Consider the following 17,164-nt stretch of genomic DNA (forward strand, 5'->3'; position numbering starts at 1 on the left):
TACAACTTAACAGAACATCACTCCTTGTGCTTATTATGTTTTTATACATGTTGAAAGCCACTCAGAGTGGTTGGGGCAACCCCAGCCAATGGGGGAGATATCGAGGAAGAGGAGGAGGAGGAGGAGGAGGAGGAGGAGGAAAGAGTCAGGGAACTTTTATTTACCTTCATTAATGAACCTACTTATCATTAAGAGGCCAGACAAGCATTTTTATATATTTATTTATTTATTAAATTTCTATACCAGCTTTTCTTCCAAGGAGCTGAAGGTGGGGTGCATGGTTCTCCTTCTCCCCATTTCATCCTCACAACAACACTGTAAGGTAGGTAAGGCTGAGAAGCAGTGACTGGTCCAAGGTCACCCAGTGAGCTTCATGGCTGAGTGGAGATTCGAACCCTGCTCTCCCAGGTTATAGTTTGACACTCTAACCACTGTACTATGCTAGCTCGCTTGGTGTCCTCCAGATGTTGTTGGAGTACAACTCCTATCATTCACTGGCTGGCTGCCCTGAACCAGCCCCTACCTGCCCAACTTCTCACCTAGAGCCAGTCAGGGGGTGCCTCCGCCTGTGATTGGGTCCCTTCATGGGCAACTTTCTCAGGACTTCGTAACAATGCTGGGAAGAGCCAGATGCCAAGGTGGGCAGACCAAGAGGTACAACTCTTACTATGATTCCATATGTGCATTCCATCCACAGAAGCCTGAATTTTCTACGCACGCATCTCTCCGGCCAGGTAAGCAAGAGGCTTTATCAGGGTTCAATGACACATTCCAGCAAGACAAAGAGCAACCAATGGGCTGAAAGGGGTGTGGCCTGGGAGACAAAGCAGCCTGGCAAGAATCCCAAAGCCCAGGTCACATTCGGCCCCCAGGCCTGAGATTCCCCACTCATGCTGCCAACGACAACACATCCTGAAGGGCAACCCCAAAATCAACAGAAGCAGAAGTCAGAGTGAGCAGCAACATCTTACCACCCCACATTTGAGGCTGCCTTGCCAGCTTCCTGCACCTGCCATCTGCTCATTCTTTTGATGTGAAAATATTCCGCTTTCCAGAGAGGCAATTTGGAGGCATCTGACTTGGTGCTGCTAACCCCCTCCCCATTTGCTGTGCCACCCTTCAACAGGTATTCCAATGACAAATTTATTACAGCCCATTATTCCGTGCTTTGCACACAACCCGGTCCTGCTGCCGAAATTTATTACAGCATTTATGGTATTAATTATACAAGTTTCAGCACCACCTGTCAGAGGGCATTCTGAGTCTCCTAAAAAATAATAATAACAACAAAACCCCAAGAAGCATGCCTTTTGTTTACGTGCAGCCATGGTGAAAAGTGGCACGCATCACAATTATTTATCTACCAGCACACAACCCATCAAGTTTGACAAGTGGCAGGAAGGAGGGAGGAATTTTGCCAAGCATGCTTCTTTCCCAAATGCATTGCCTCGGTTGGCAAACCTGCTCCTGCTCCTTGTTCTCCTAAACTAAGGGTGAGGGACTTATTTCAGTCTGAGGGCCACATTTCATTCCAGGCAACCTTCCGAGGGCCACATGCCTGTGGTGGGTGAGGCCAGAGGGAAAGGTGAGCAGAGAAACAAATGCAAGTTTTATCGTGGTACAGAAGGATAGTTTCCACCAATAATAACACATGCCTCTCTATCCAAGAGTTAAAATCATAGAGCTGGCAAGGGGACCCAAGAGTCATCTAATCCACCTCCTGCAATGCAGGAATCTCAACTAGATCATCCCTGACAGATGGCCACCCAGCCTCTGCTTAAAAATCTCCAAGAAAAGAGAGTCCACCACCTCTTGTGGGAGTGTGTTAAACTGTCAAACGGCTCTTACTGTCAGAAAGATCATCTTGATGTTTAGTCAGAATCTCATTTCTGGTAACTTGAAAGCCAAGGTGGTTCTGCTTCCCTTTGGAACACATCAGCGAGGCCAAGATGGAGGTCCTAGCATCTGGGCAACCCAGGACCTCCATACACACTGTCCAGGATTATGGTCTGGAGAGATCCTTTTGGTGCTGCTAACACAGCAAAAACAACGTGAGAGGGATCAGGGGAGAAATTCGATTCGGTTCGCATTTAAAGGCGAGCCTCCCTAATTTGCACATTCTGAAACAATACAATAGCTGGAACACAGCCATCCTTGGAAATTGGCACTTCTACGAATTTTGCATTGCAGTTCTCCAGCCATGTAAGCCAAGTAACATGTACACAAACACATATACCAAAGTACTTTATGCATGAAGGGAAATTGTATTGTATTCGGGAAGTTTGCTTTGCAAGGATGTTTTTGCTCATTGGGGGAAATTGCATGCAAAAATTTGTATACTAGGATAAATCACACTATTTTATTTTTATTTTTGAACTACTTTCCATAAGGTATCCCAAAGCAATTAATAATATAGATGTTGATGAATTTTCATGAGGGCTTAAAAAAAAGATAGAAACTGCCAAGTGCTATGTCATTCTCTATACACACTCAGGTTATCCCCACAACTACCCTGTGAGGTAGGTTAGGCTGAGACACAATGAGTATCCCAAGGTTTCCCAGTGAACTGCACACCTGAGTGTAGAACATGAGTCTTAGTATGAGTCCAGCAATCTTAACAATGATGTTAACAAAGAAAGACATAAAATATTAATTTAACAAATGAATTCAATAACTAAATCATCAGTATGGAACTGCCCTCCCTTGCCTACCCCACAGATAGGTTGCCCCAATGTGAGTCAAGGGCATCTGACTCCCTTCAGTCCTCCAGGCCCAGTTCTGGGCTGAGAGACTGGACAATTCATGCAGATGCAAGTCTGCACCTGAGCAGGATTTCATGCAGAAGTGCTTCCACTTGCTATCTCTCTTCCAAACCTGGGGTTGACAATTAACTCACACTAATGAGGCTTGCACACTGCAGCTCCTGGAAGAATGGCAAAAAGGGCAAGACTGTCATTTAAAAAAAAAGAACACTCTCGTCTCCGTTACATTCCTGACAGATTTAATTAACAAAAATGTTGCGATAGCTGAAATTTCTTCCCTGTTTTACAAATAATGCCCTTTTGATGAGGGCTTCCGTTCGAATTACTGCCCTCTCAAGCGGCGCCACACAACCAGAATGCTAAGCTGATTGGCAATAAAACTACAGTAAGTGGTCCAAAGGGAGGGAAGAGAAATATCATAAACACAATGGAAGCCAATTGTTGGCTAATCGTTAAGAAGGACAAGTTTATGCGTCATTCCATGAGTTTTCTCCTTTGGGTGGGCCTTGGCATTCAGGGATTTGGCTGTAACTCTCATTTCTAAAGAAGAAGATATTCAGAATGCAAGTAGGGGGGTGGCGTGCTGAGATGCTCTGCCACAACAAGAAGTCCCCACACCCAAAAATCTACCAAATGAGGGAGAACGCTTCTTCCTTAGCTGCCCAGACATAAAATGCATGCAAGCAATGGCATTTGCAGATATTTTCCAGATTGTTTATTAAAGCCTGAAACTTAAATGTATTTATTTATTACATTTATTGTTAGGTTTCCAAGGGGTTGCTTGAGAGCAAGCAGGAAAATACCTCCCTGCTTGGCTGTGAAGCCTTGCTTTTGATGCAAAATAAACTTTATCTGTCCAGAGCGCCACTCTCCCATGGCTGGCTCATTCACTGGCAGAATCCGTGAGTGGGCGGGGCTTAAACTTTCCCCAGCAAAGTAATTTCTTGACGCCCAGACTGCGCCTCCCCTCCCGGCGCGAAAGCCTACTGCGCAAGGAGGGCGTGGGTAACAGAGGACTCCTCTCCTCCCCGCTTTGCCCAGGCAAGGTGTCCTGGCACCGCCTCGCCTCCTCCGAGCCCTGAAGCTCCTCTCCACTGGAGGCGTGGTTACTCTCCCCCACCGAGGAGGAGCTGCTTCCCACGATCTTTGGGGGCTCTATGTAATCCATCCGGCTTTTCCTCTCTCCCTCCTGAACCGATGGCAGTTCCCTGACATTTATAGATCACCTTTTTCTCCAAGTATCTCCCTGTCCTCATTTAAAGGTTCTCCCTATCCTCATTTAAATCCCCAAAACAACCCTGTGAGGTGGGTTAGGCAGAGAGACAGTGACTTGTCCAAGATTGCTCTGTGTGCTTCATGGGCAAGCGAGAATCTGAAGTCGAGTCTCCCAGGTCCTAGTCTGACACACTCTAACCACTTCACCACACTGAGTTATTCTGGTACAGTGGGGAACTGTGGCAAACCATCCGTTCCCCAATTTTGTGTCGCTTTTATTTCCCCTGATCCTGTTCACTGGGTTTGTTTCTCTTGGGAAATGACGCATCAGTGCAATTCCTGGCTTCTTTCTCAGGTACATGCACAGGTGATTCCAGACAATCAGGAATCAGCAATTGAACTTTATGGCACCATGCTGCTATGCAGCCAATCAGGAAATCAGTGATGATATGAGGGACTGATCTATCTGCATGGGTAGGCAAACTAAGGCCCGGGGGCCGGATCTGGCCCAATCGCCGTCTAAATCCGGCCCACAGACGGTCCGGGAATCAGCATGTTTTTACATGAGTAGAATGTGTCCTTTTTATTTAAAATGCATCTCTGGGGCATAGGAATTCATTCATTTTTTTTCCAAAATATAGTCTAGCCCACCACAAGGTCTGAGGGACAGTGGACCGGCCCCCTGCTGAAAAGGTTTGTTGACCCCTGATCTAGAGAGACAGATATGCAGTTTTACTTTGCAAGTCAGAACTCACTACAGCAAATCACCCAGAGATTCATGAGTAGATGTGAATCTACCCCCCCACACACACACACACATTACACAGCACCAGGTATTCTAATGGTACTGTAATAAGTAATAAGTAACAACAGTAACATGTCACAACAGTAACAACCACTAGGGCCAAGGGGACACTGCCCCACCAACCTCAGCCCCCTCACCACCAACATGCCTTCATACAATCAGTTTCCTCCTCCTTAGTGTTGCCCTTAGCAGGGAGGAGGATGGAAACGAAACAATAATTGGTTGGGTCTGCCTATCATTGGCTCAACCTCTGCCTACTGTTAAATCTCCCTGACCTTTGACTCACCGGTTCCTGAAGGCACCAGTCACTACTGAAATACTCAGATGCACACCTAGAGAACACTTGGCTTGACAGTAGTACTTGTGAAATGCATCTAGTGAGCTTAGTAGACCACAAGTTAAGCATGAGTCAGCAGTATGATGCAGCAGCAGAAAAAAAGGCTAACACAGAAGTATAATGTCCAGATCAAGGGAAGCAATAGTACTACTCTATTCTACACCTGGAGTCCTGTGTCCAGTTCTGGGCACCACAATTTAAGAAGGATGTTGACAAGCTGCAATGTATGCAGAGGAGGGCAACCAAGATGATCAAGGGTCTGGAAACTAAGCCTTACGAGGAACAGTTGAAGGAGCTGGGTATGTTTAGCTAGCCTGGAAAAGAGGAGACTGAGAGGAGATATGATAGCCATCTTCAAATATATTAAGGGCTGTCACATGGAAGAGGAAGCATGCTTGTTTTCTCCTGCTCTGGAGGGTAAGACTTGAGGCAATGGCTTCAAATTACAAGAAAGGTGATTCCAACTAAACATTCAAAAAAACATTCTGACAGTAAGAGCTGTTCGGCAGTGGAACAGACTCCCAAGAGAGGGGGTGGACTCTCCTTCCTTGGAGGTTTTAAAGCAGAGGTTAAATGGTCATGTCATTGATGCTTTAGCTGAGATTCCTGCATCGGAGGGGGTTGGACTAGATGGCCCTTGGGACCCCTTCCAACTCTAAGATTCTATTCTTCTATGACCAAGATGATCAAGGGTCTGGAAACCGAGCCTTATGAGGAATGGCTGAGGGAGCTAGGTATGTTTAGCCTGAAAAAGAGGAGACTGGGAGGTGCAACAATGGAGCAGGAACCTTTCTACATATGTGGTGGGAGTGCAAAGAGACAGTGGGATTCTGGGAAAATACCTATAACGAACTGAAACAGATATTTAGATTTTCATTTGGGAAAAAACCAGAATCCTTTCTCCTAAGTATCAAGTCACAGGAAATAAAAAGAACAGTCAGACCAATATTTATGTATGCAACTATGGTGGCAAAGTTATTGATTGCCAAAAATTGGAAAAGCAGCAGCGTCCCAACTAAAACAAACTGGTGGAAATGATGGACAAAATGATGGAATACTTCCATATTGCCGAACTAACAGGAAGGATAAGAGGAGATATGGTACAAAAAGTGAATAAGGAGTGGGCTATCTTTAAGGAATACATCAAACTTTATGTGGAAAAAGTAGAATTTCTGACAGAAATTGAGTGAATCCAGAAAATGATTAGAGTGAAAGGAGAGTAAAGTTAAGGTAGAAGAAGAGATTAAAGAAATAATGAAATGTGTTTAAGCTAGTTGGAAAAATAAAGTAGCGTAACAAGAACGGCTGGAAGTCAAATCACTTGGTGGGTGTCCGTGTGGGGTAGGTGTGTAGGTATGTTGATATGTATAGTATAGCTAGGTATTATATAGAGTAATGTATGTATGTTTTATGTTATGAAAATAAGGTAGTGTGTTGTGTACGTGTATTGTGTAAATGTATATGTATGTGTTTTATATGTTAATAAAATAAAATTAAAATTAAAATTAGAAAAGAAAAGAAAAAGAGGAGACTGGGTGGAAATATGACAGCTCTCTGAAGGGCTATCACATGGAAAAGAGAACAAGATTGTTCTTTTGCTGTTCCAGACGGTAGGACTTGGATTGAAATGACAAGAAAGCCGATTGTGACTAAACATTAGGAAGAGCTTTCTGATGGTAAGGTCTGTTTGAGAGTGGAATGGGCTATCTTGGAAGCTGGTGGGTTGTCCTTTGTTAGCAGCTTCTAAATGGAGGTTGGGTGGCCATCTTAGCTGTGATTCCTGCATTGGTCGAGATTGGACTAGATGACTCTTGGGTTAACTCTTCCAACTGCATAATGATACATGTGTGAACCCAACTTTCAGGTGCACTTCTGTCCAAGGCACTCCTTCTCCTGCCTTGTAAACAAGTCGCCTGGGCTCCCCTGCTCCCATCAAGAGCCAAAAAAGGAAAGCTGTGCATTTGGAATGAGGAGTATGACAGCAAAGTGCCAGCTTTGCGGAGACAAAGATGCCACGGGGCTCCATCGCTCCAGCATCCCATTGCCCTCCCTGCTAATTTCTCTCTAAAGACATGGGAAGCATGGATGGAAGGGCGTCATTAGCCTGCTTGGCGATGAGTAACAGCTTTTTACTTGGGAGATCTTCTTGCTGTGAAATTAGTGTCACAGATAAGTGGTTGCTCTGCGGCAGAGATGGAAACGTCTGCATTTCTGATCTTCATACACAACATGCCCCCCACACACATCCCAGCACTTTGGCTAGGAAATTTACACAGATAGCACAGCCAGATGTCATGGGCTCACAAAGGCACTGTGAAATACAACCTGCCCAGCAGTACAACTATTATAAGTGCCAATTTTTATTGCACTTTATGGAAACCTTGGCTTCCCTCCTTTCATTTTTCTATGTTCACTTTGCACATGGCTCCAAAGTCGTGCATTTTTATCCTGATACACTATACCAAGGGGGGTCCAGACATCAAATATGGCCAGAACTCTCTATATGGACCCCAGGACTGCCCTCAGGCAAAACCGGCTGCTCAGACACATCCCCTCTCCCCAGTCCGAAATCCTTACCAGCCCTATTCCGCATCCTCTTTGTGTGTGTTTTGCTTGGCTGGGATGTTTCCTTGAATGCTGATAATCTCTCTTGCTGGCCTGGGTGTAGGGTGGAGGGGTGTGTGAGAGAGTTTGTAACTGTCCTGGCTCCCACCCTAAAACACTCACACAAAGGCTCTCTTTTGCAAGTTAGAAACAGACCTTTATTCAGGCTCAGTACAGGCTCAGCAGCACAAACCATGCTCAGGAGGCATGACTCAGGAGTTCAGGAGCAGAGAAAGGAGTTCAGAGCTGGACAAAAGCAACTAAGATGTCCCAAGAAGTTTCCATACCCCACCCACCAAGCTTTTAAGGTGAGGTGTGGCATTCCCACTCGTAAGACTCTTTCGCCTTGTGAAAATTTTGGGACTTTAAACATGCACTCCTTCGGGGAGCGGTCTGTTCCCATCTTAAAAGGTGGCGCCTGGTTCTAGGCAACAAGGCTGCACCCTGCTGTTCAGGCTCCTGTTCAGTCACTGCTGCCTTTGGTTCTCCCTCCAAACTCAGTTCCAAACTCTCCAAAGCTTTTACTAAGGGTGTCCACTTGGCAGGAAAGTAGGGTGGGCTGCGGAGAGAACTGACATGCCTGCAACTTCTCCCTAAGAGATGGAAGTCAGGGTGGAAAGCAAAGGTTCCTCCCACTCCACCAACTCTGGTTCCCACCATTCAGGTGGGGGAAAATGCATTGTTTCACCCACTTTTGCATCTGGTCCCCCACACAGTCAGGGACCCTGAAATATACTCAGAGTTGAGTGTTGATTTCATGCTCTTTATTTGAGCTCATGGTAAACAATGAGTGAGCACTTCCCCCCAAAAACCTCTGGCTATATATACATTATTTACGCAATGGGTCCCTTGTGATTGGCTGATTCAACTCCCCTCCTAGAGCCTGATTGGACTGTTCCTGCAGGCCAAGCAGGTTGCCGATTCACTTCCTCCTGGAGCCGGATTGGGTGGCTCCTGCAGACCAATCAGGTTGCTGCCTTCTAGAATCCTACCTGCCTGTTGTTCTAGGATCCAAGCTCAGTACATAACAGACCCTCTTTCAGCTGTCATCCACAGAATACATTCCCCTGGGGGGGGGAGAGAGAGAGAGAGAGAGAGAGAGAGAAGAAAGAGATGGGGTGGAAGGGCCTCTCCATCAGCACAGAGGAAAGACCTTTGTCTCCTCTCCAAATTTTCCATCCTAACTTTCACTACAAGTTTCTCTGTAACTAAGAATCAGGGCCCAAGCTTGCATTTCCCTCCTTCCTCTCAAACCCTTTTCCTTTTGTGTTGTGTCTTTTAAATTGTGAGCCTGAGGACAGAGACTGTCTTCTCCCTAATATCTGTAATCCTGTTTGGGAGGGGTTTACTTCCAACTGAAGAGTGGAATAAAAATGCTTAACCACCACCACAACAGCTACTACTACTTCATGGTAAAGGTGGCATTCAAACTGGGTAATTCCTGATTCACAGCCTGGTCCTGTTGAGATGGTGTTGAGAGAATATTGGCTTGGAACTCCAGCAAGCATGTTGCCAGCCCAATTGTTTGCTGACAGTAGAAAACACACCCACACCCCCTTTCACACATTACAAAACTGCTGGGCGGGGGGCAGGGGCACTGAGTGAGATGACAGGATGAGTGACCCAAGCCGGCCAAAAAACGGCACAGAAAATCCATCCTTTGTTGATCAGGCAACACAGTACAGTTCTGCCAAAACAAGCCCTGATGGATGCGCGCTGGCTGATTTCTCAAGCACTTTATAAATATTAATGGCAATGATAGAGCCTCTCAAAATTTGTCATGTCACATCGCTCTTAGAAAAACGCTCCGTGTGCGACTTCGATCAGGTGGTGGTTGTTTTTCCCACCAAACAATTGCAAACTCTACTTTGTAAGGTTACCCTCGCCCAAGATTCTTCCCCCCCCCCACCCCGCCACCCCAAAAGAAAAGAAATGCAAGGTATGGGGTGGACATATGCTAGCTTTTCATAAATGTAAAGGTGCTATAATAGAACCACTGGGGCTGGCTCTTCCATGAGCTTTGCTGAGCCATTGGCTTGGGTGGCAGATCAGGAAGGGCAGCAGACAGAGACCTGAGAGCGGAGGAGGCTGGTCACTAGGGCAAGGTGGGTACCCGGACTTGGTTGGCTGGTTGGAGGATAGAGAGGGGCCGTAGAAACTAACCCATATTACAAAGGTAACATTTACATTTGTTTTTCAGGTGCCCACCAAATGTATGTGGCCCTCAAGCTGGAAAAGGTGCCCTACCCCTGATTTAACAGAATGTCAGTACTGCCAATCAACAAAAGGTGCCATGCTACAGTGGCTTGCAAATATAAACTTCTTCTAGTGCTACAGAATTTGCCAAGACAAATACACATGGGTTGAGAAATATGAACTTCAACTGCTCATAATGGTTGCTTCAAATAGAAGGTGAACATTATAAACTCTGCTTTAAATGCCTAGGAAACTGGCAAGTTGCTTCTTTCCTAGCTGGTGGATGGATGGTCCTCTCATCTGGAAAGGGGAGGTTGCACAGAGCAGGGATGGAGATCCTGTTGTCCTCCAGATGTTGCTGGACTGCAGCTTGAATCATCCCTGACCCTATGCCATGTGGGCTGAAACTGATGATAGCTGGAGTCCGATATGATCTGGAGGGCCACAGGTTCCCAGCTTCTGCATATATCCGTCTGATGGGAGTGGTGTCTACCCCCCAGCTGTCAATCATCTGACATCACAATGGCATCAGGTGAAAGGTGCTTTGAAGTCCCAAAGTCAGGACTGCAAAGCACCTTGAAAGGCATCACTAAAATGAAGGGTTTTCCTTCACTTTAGCAGACAATCTCAGTGCGCACATACACTAATCCTGAATCAGGAATGGGTTTCCATCAAAATGCAACCCACACCCTAAATCCCGAACTAAGGGAAATGGTCTCATGGGCCAACTTGGATCCCCTTGGCAGGCCAGGTTTGGCCCATAGCCCAGAGGTTCCCCACCCCTGATGCAGCTCTATAGTTCAAAACATCTTTGGCATCTCTTGCAGGAGTAGGCTTCAGGATTCTTGAACTGTGGGCACGGAACAAGGCTCACATTCCTATAGGGGGTTGCCCCTGCTTCTAAAACTGAGGCTTGCATTCTGATTCAATACGCCTTGAGTTGGCAGTACCTGAAAGTGCTTTGTCCAATGCTGTCCAAATATGCTTAAAGTGATGCACTCAGCAATTTCCCCCTCTCAAGCTTGAGTTAAAGGACTCAGTGCTTTTTAAAGGCCATTTTTCCTGGGCGTTCCTTGTCAGCATTTCAGCCATCAGGCAACTGGGGACACCATTATTCAATCCCCCATTTAAAAGAAACCTTATTGGAATACACACACACACACAGAAACATACACCTGTGGTTCTAAGTGATTCACAACATTAGTCAACTGTTAATCAATGGAAAGGTTGTACTCTTAGGGTGAAAACATGGTTTTTAAAGGCAGAGATTAAATGTGGCCACATATACAAAAAGAAAGAAAAAAGACACATGAAGACACATCAATCTCAGGGGCTGACTAGGTTGGTGAGATACTGATGGATAGCATTTGAGAAACACTTTCAAGATGATGACAGACTGAAAATTACAGTCCTATTGTCATACAAGGAAGAATTGTGGAGAGGAAGGAATGGAATCCCACCATGCGCTGCAATTTAAGAACAAAGTACTTTCAATTCTCCTGATAAAGCAAAGGTGGGAAATCTGTGGCTCTTCAGATGCTGCTAGACTCCAACTCCCACCATCCCTGATCACTGATCCTGCCATCTGGGCTGCTGGGAGTTGGTGTCCAACGTCACCTGGAGGGCCACAGGTTCTACACTCCAAGAAAGCAGGTGATCCGCTGGACCATGGGCTAGATTGGTTCCCCTAGGGGATTTTTCTCATAAGATAAAGGTGGGAAACTGGTGGCCATCCAGATGTTTGCTGGATTCCAACTGCCCTCACCCCTGACGATTGCCTCTGTTGGCTGGGGCTGATGGGATTCGGAGTCCAGCATTACATTGAGGACCACAGCTTCCACTTCCCTGAGAAAGGGGATGGTCAGCCGGAACATAAACCAATGGGAATTAGAGTCCAGCAACACCAATCTCTCCCCACCGCCACCACATTCCCCCCATCTCGCCACGGAGTGCCCTTACCTGCTGCCCAACACCACACACACACGTCTGTGTGCATGCACATAAAGGTAAAGGTACCCCTGCCCGTACGGGCCAGTCTTGGCAGACTCTAGGGTTGTGCGCCCATCTCACTCAAAGAGGCCGAGGGCCAGCGCTGTCCGGAGACACTTCTGGGTCACGTGGCCACCGTGACATCGCTGCTCTGGCGAGCCAGAGCCGCACACAGAAACGCCGTTTACCTTCCCGCTAGTAAGCGGTCCCTATTTATCTACTTGCACCCGAGGGTGCTTTCGAACTGCTAGGTTGGCAGGCGCCGGGACCGAACAACGGGAGCGCACCCCGCCGCGGGGATTCGAACCACTGACTTTTCGATCGGCAAGCCCTAGACACTGAGGCTTTTACCCACAGCGCCACCCGCGTCCCAAGCAGTGCATGCACATACACAAACACACACCCCCCACACACAAACATGTTCTTCCCAAAGTGATGCCAGAGGAACAGGAGAGTGCAGCATCTTTTGGTCCCACATTATTTTGGTTCCCAGGCAAGTGCAGCGCCAGCTTCCGGAAGTACATCGGCAGCTGCGGCAGAGGCAGCAGCCGCAGCAGTAGAGGCCACAGTGGAGGCAGAGGAGATGGATGCAGAGACAGATGGAGCCGAAATGGGACACCCGTGATTGGCATCAGAAGCCTGGGTGGCTTCTGTAAATCTTTGACGGAGTCCCACTCAAAGCAGGGCAGTTGTGTGATGTGGTGTATGTTGTCATCTGTCTGTCTTGGGAGACAATGGAGGAGTGCACCTTGGCAGGTGAAGTCAAACTGTTGGAAGGTTACAGTACCTGCTGTGACTGTAGAGACCAATATGGGAGAGACGTGTTTTGTTGCAGCCGGGGCAGATGAAGGTGTCTGGCTGTGCTGCTGCAGGTGGCAAAGATGGTGGTGGCCTCTCCTTCATTTGCATTTTTTAAGCAGAAACCAGATGGCCAACCTATTAGGGATGCCATAGCAGCAGATTCCCTATATTGGCTATGGATTGGACCAGAAGAAGAAGAAGAAGAAGAAGAAGAAGAAGAAGAAGAAGAAGAAGAGGAGGAGTTTGGGTTTGACATCCCGCCTTCCACTCCCTTTAAGGAGTCTCAAAGCGGCTAACATTCTCCTTTCCCTTCCTCCCCCACAACAAACACTCTGTGAGGTGAGTGGGGCTGAGAGACTTCAGAGAAGTGTGACTGGCCCAAGGTCACCCAGCAGCTGCATGTGGAGGAGTGGAGACCTGGTTCCCCAGATTACAAGACTACAGCTCTCAACCACTACACCACACTGGCTCTCAAAGATGCCCATTGAGGTCCCATCCAAACCTATGGTTCTAGTTTGGAGACATTTCCACCAAGTTCAGCTAGCCTTCCCAATCCCCACCACGGCCACCTTACCCCTGAAGTTAAAAAAAAGGATTTTCCGCCTTTAACATTCTGCACTTGAAAACGCTCCATGTGTGCCGGAAACTCTGACAACTCACTAATCTGTCCTGAACACATCTTGTTTGGCAATTATATGGTAATGAACCCTTTCTCCTCGGTTCTTTCCATTCCTGAATGATTCATGCTCCGCTTTTCGGTTCTAAAAGCGCCGTTTTGAAGCTTTCCCCCAAATTCCACAATAATGTATCTGTTAAGCCAGAAAAAAACTCATGGAGATTTGCAGCTTTTTGAGTTCACCTAACAATCCCCACACCAACACAGCAGTTCCCTTTGTGAGTTGTTTGGGATTGATTTAACAACTTCAAAACAAAAAAAGTATGCAAACAGTGCCTACTAGCATAGGAGACAGATTATCATTGTAGTCAATGGGATAATTGCTAGGCCACAAAATTAGGATTCCCATTGGAATTGATCACACCCAAGGCCACACACTAAAGAATATACAGGAAGCACTTCATGCATGAAATGATGGGTGATTGTGTACATTCCGTAGCTGGCAGCTAACATGCTGTTGTTAACACTTCAGTGGCTAACTTTATTGTTATGGTTGTTCCGTTGAGTTCCTTGTTAGGACTCAAAGTTACAAAAGGCCTTGAATCAAGGGATAGTGTTATGCCAAGAACTCCTCCCACATTTATTTATTTATCCTCTTACCATTCTCCATTAATTACTGGGGGGTGGGGTGGGGGAATTGTGTTCTAGAATTATCAAAAGGGAGAGAGAAATTTCCCAGAATCAGGTGCAGCTGATTGTTGTGGTGTTTTTGCTTCTTTTCAAGCTGGCAAAGTTTCTTCCCTTTCATTCCACAAATTATCACTGATGGACTGCACTCTGCACACCTCTCTCAGCCTGCACTTTCTGAAAAACCTCCTGACATCCTCTCCTGGGCTTACATGCAAACGCAGAATTAACTAATTTAGGAGCAGCAAAATAAGCAGGGCCTAGAATCTCTCAGACCTCTTCATAGATCACCGCCTTGTTGTGGCAAAGGGGCTTGAATAAGGAGCTATGAGCTATGCCATGCAGGGCCACCCAAGACAGACAGGTCACAGCCGAGAATTTAGACTAAATGTGATCCACCTAGAGAAATACGACTAAAACAACAAACAGAATCTTTCTGAAGCAAGGTCAAGAAGCAAACAGGAGGGTGTTCACTGACCAGCTAGGTAGGCAGGGATTCAAAAATCAGGGAGCTGGTGCAAAAGAATCAGTCTGCATTCTGTGCCTGGAAAAAAAGGCTCTGAAACCTGAGACCCACCTAGAGGACTGTTACGTATGGAGCTGATCCAGAATGCAGCAGTCTGATTGGTCCACAGGAGCCACCCAATCCAGCTCCAGGTAGAAGTGAATCAGTGACCTGATTGGCCTGATTGGGGGGGCTCAGTTAAGCCCCCACCCTGCTTAATCAGTTACATGACATGGTGCTTGCACACCACTTGATTGGCAATGCCCATCAACTTTGGGGTCCCCCAACCCCCTCAAATATTTTATTGGGGGGATGAAGCCCCCTCAGCCCCCAGAAGTTGGCTCCTATGCCTTGGGGAGCTCCAGATGGTTTTCTGAAGAGGATTCCTCCAGTGGGGGCATGGCACCGGGTATGCAACCTGCTTTCCTGCAAGCTGTTGGTTTTCTTGAAAGCCCTTCTGAAGCCGTGCCTGGCTGTTACGAGCACGTTGGTTGTGCTCATTTAGACAGCAAGGGCCATTGGGTGCCAACTGTTTAGGGGACAATTTCCTGGCACAACATCCCAAGCGCCAGATGAAAATGTCAGTTGCCACACGCCCAGGGAACTTTTTTTTCCTTGGCAGCAAAATGTCTCTCATAATTGATTCTTTTCAACATCTGGTGTGCAGATCAACATGGGCGGCTAACAGTCCAAGAATGGAAGGGCGATTCATTTTCATTGCGATTTAATAAAATAAGCAAGTGAGGCGGGGGACGCGGGGTGTCAGAAACACTTTAAAAAATAGTTATTCCTCCACTCATCTTAACAGGAAAGGGAGCAGTTGGGTGCAGTATGGATTATTACTTAGTCAAAGGACTTGTCTTTCAGCATCACAGGGAAGATAATTAAATGTGTAGATAATAAGCCCAATTTCCAGTCCTAGGAACTCATAAAGGATGCCAGGTTCTCTCTCCCCCATTGATATCCGTGCTCAGAATGTGTCGTCCTATTGCTCGTTTTGTGAATAGAAACCCAGCGGAACAAATGTCTCATTGCATGGGTCAGTGGGCCTGCAGGACACTAACACAGCACTGTTCATAAGGCACTGTTGCACATGCTTTCTCTTTTAACAATCTTGGCACAAACTTCTTTCTGCAGTGCATTCTGGGAAACTAAAGACCCATGCATCTTGGTGGCTGTCCAACGAGACACATTTTCCACAATGTGCTCCTTCTGGGGTAGTTTGTCCTCCTTTGATCCTCACCCTGCACTCAGCTCTCAACTGGCGCTCTTAGAAGTTGTCAGCATGTGACAGTGGCCACACCCTGGGAATGGCTTCGGCTGGGCAACTAAACCAGAAGAGGGTAGCCGATGGGTCTCAAACCCTCAGTGAGTTAAGGGACTTCTCTTGCATGTGAAGACAGGCTTCAATGGGTTGAGTGGAAGAGACCAAGAGTGGGTCCAATGGTCAAAAAGACGGTTTCTGTATGTGCTGCAGAGAAAGTGAGGGGCAAATGGAGCTCGTTCACCATCTAGGAGAAGGAAAACTCTGATCCTTAACCTTCACTGCTTTATGAGATACCTTTGGGAGAAGAAAAGGCTCCAGAGTAAACAATACACTAATCCGGAGTGGAGTCCCAAGGTGGTTGGATGGCATCTTGTACACCTCCTTCCAGCAACTCCTGCAGCCAAGCTGGTGCCAAACATATTGCTCTGTTTTCCTTTGGACCTCCCCGAGAGGGGAGTCTTGACATCTGGGCAGCCCAGGACCTCTAGACACATTGCCCAGGCTTGCGCCCTGCTTCTAATGCAGCAGTTTGACTTCATCCCCAGATGCTCACTCCATTGTCTCTCGAGACAGATGGATACCAACAATTAATTCAGTGAAAGCTGGTCCATAAGGACAAACTCTGCTGCCTTCTTACTTACGACTAACCAGGGGTTTAGCTTTGCCTGTACCTGGCGCTGACTCCACCTGCTTTTGGCTCTTACTCTACCTACTGTTGGTCTCCCTGCCTTCCTCCTCACCAGTCCCAATGGACACTGCTCTCTACTGTATAGGAGCCTGCAAGCTTGCCTTTAAGGCAGAGGCAGAAAACCCAAGGCCCTCCTTGCCCCACACTCAAAAACTTCTGTTATTATTTATTTAAACTCTTTGTGGCGCCTCAAAAAAAAAAAAATGCAGATGTTGCCACTGAAGGAGAATGTGGCAATCCCATTCTAAGTTTGCTTGATGCAAAAACCAGGGTCCAATGAAAGATGCAGTTCATCCCTCTGCTAAGACAGGCTGCCATTCTTACCAAATCCATTTTGTCTTCCCTCGGAATTCCTCAGGTGTTCTGCCTGAGGGTGAATAGCAAGAGTCACTTTGAATTTTGCTTGAGGCAAAAGCAGAGCAGTAGACAATTGGCAGTAGACCAGGTTACCAGTCCTTCTTGTTTAACAATAGGGACAACAAAAGCTTTTCCTTCACACCTCCACCCACCCTGGCCTCCAAATTGCAGGCCCAATACAAGCATATAAAGCCCTAAACAGCTTGGGGTCTCCCAAGTAACTAAATGAGTGCCTTTCCCAGCATCCACCACCTCAAACTCTGATCAGCTGGTGGGGCCTTCTTGGTGGTGTCACTGCTGGAAGCTCCCTGGTTTGCATTGATCCATGACAAGGT

At 46.8% G+C, this 17,164-nt stretch overlaps 1 protein-coding gene and 1 long non-coding RNA gene across 3 annotated transcripts in view; one reads left to right on the forward strand and one right to left on the reverse strand.

The window, feature by feature from the left end:
• TMEM132B (transmembrane protein 132B) overlaps nucleotides 1-17,164 on the reverse strand; it is a 353,049-nt gene that overhangs the window by 81,213 nt on the left and 254,672 nt on the right. The gene's annotated exons all lie outside the window — the stretch shown is intronic.
• Nucleotides 875-10,100, forward strand: LOC310666939. Its single transcript, XR_014506123.1, has 2 exons — nucleotides 875-952; nucleotides 9,924-10,100. It is a non-coding gene; the product is annotated as an uncharacterized lncRNA (long non-coding RNA).

The sequence above is a fragment of the Podarcis tiliguerta genome, assembly GCF_965153285.1.
Source record: "Podarcis tiliguerta genome assembly, chromosome: 16".
NCBI classification, from domain to species: Eukaryota; Metazoa; Chordata; class Lepidosauria; order Squamata; family Lacertidae; genus Podarcis; species Podarcis tiliguerta.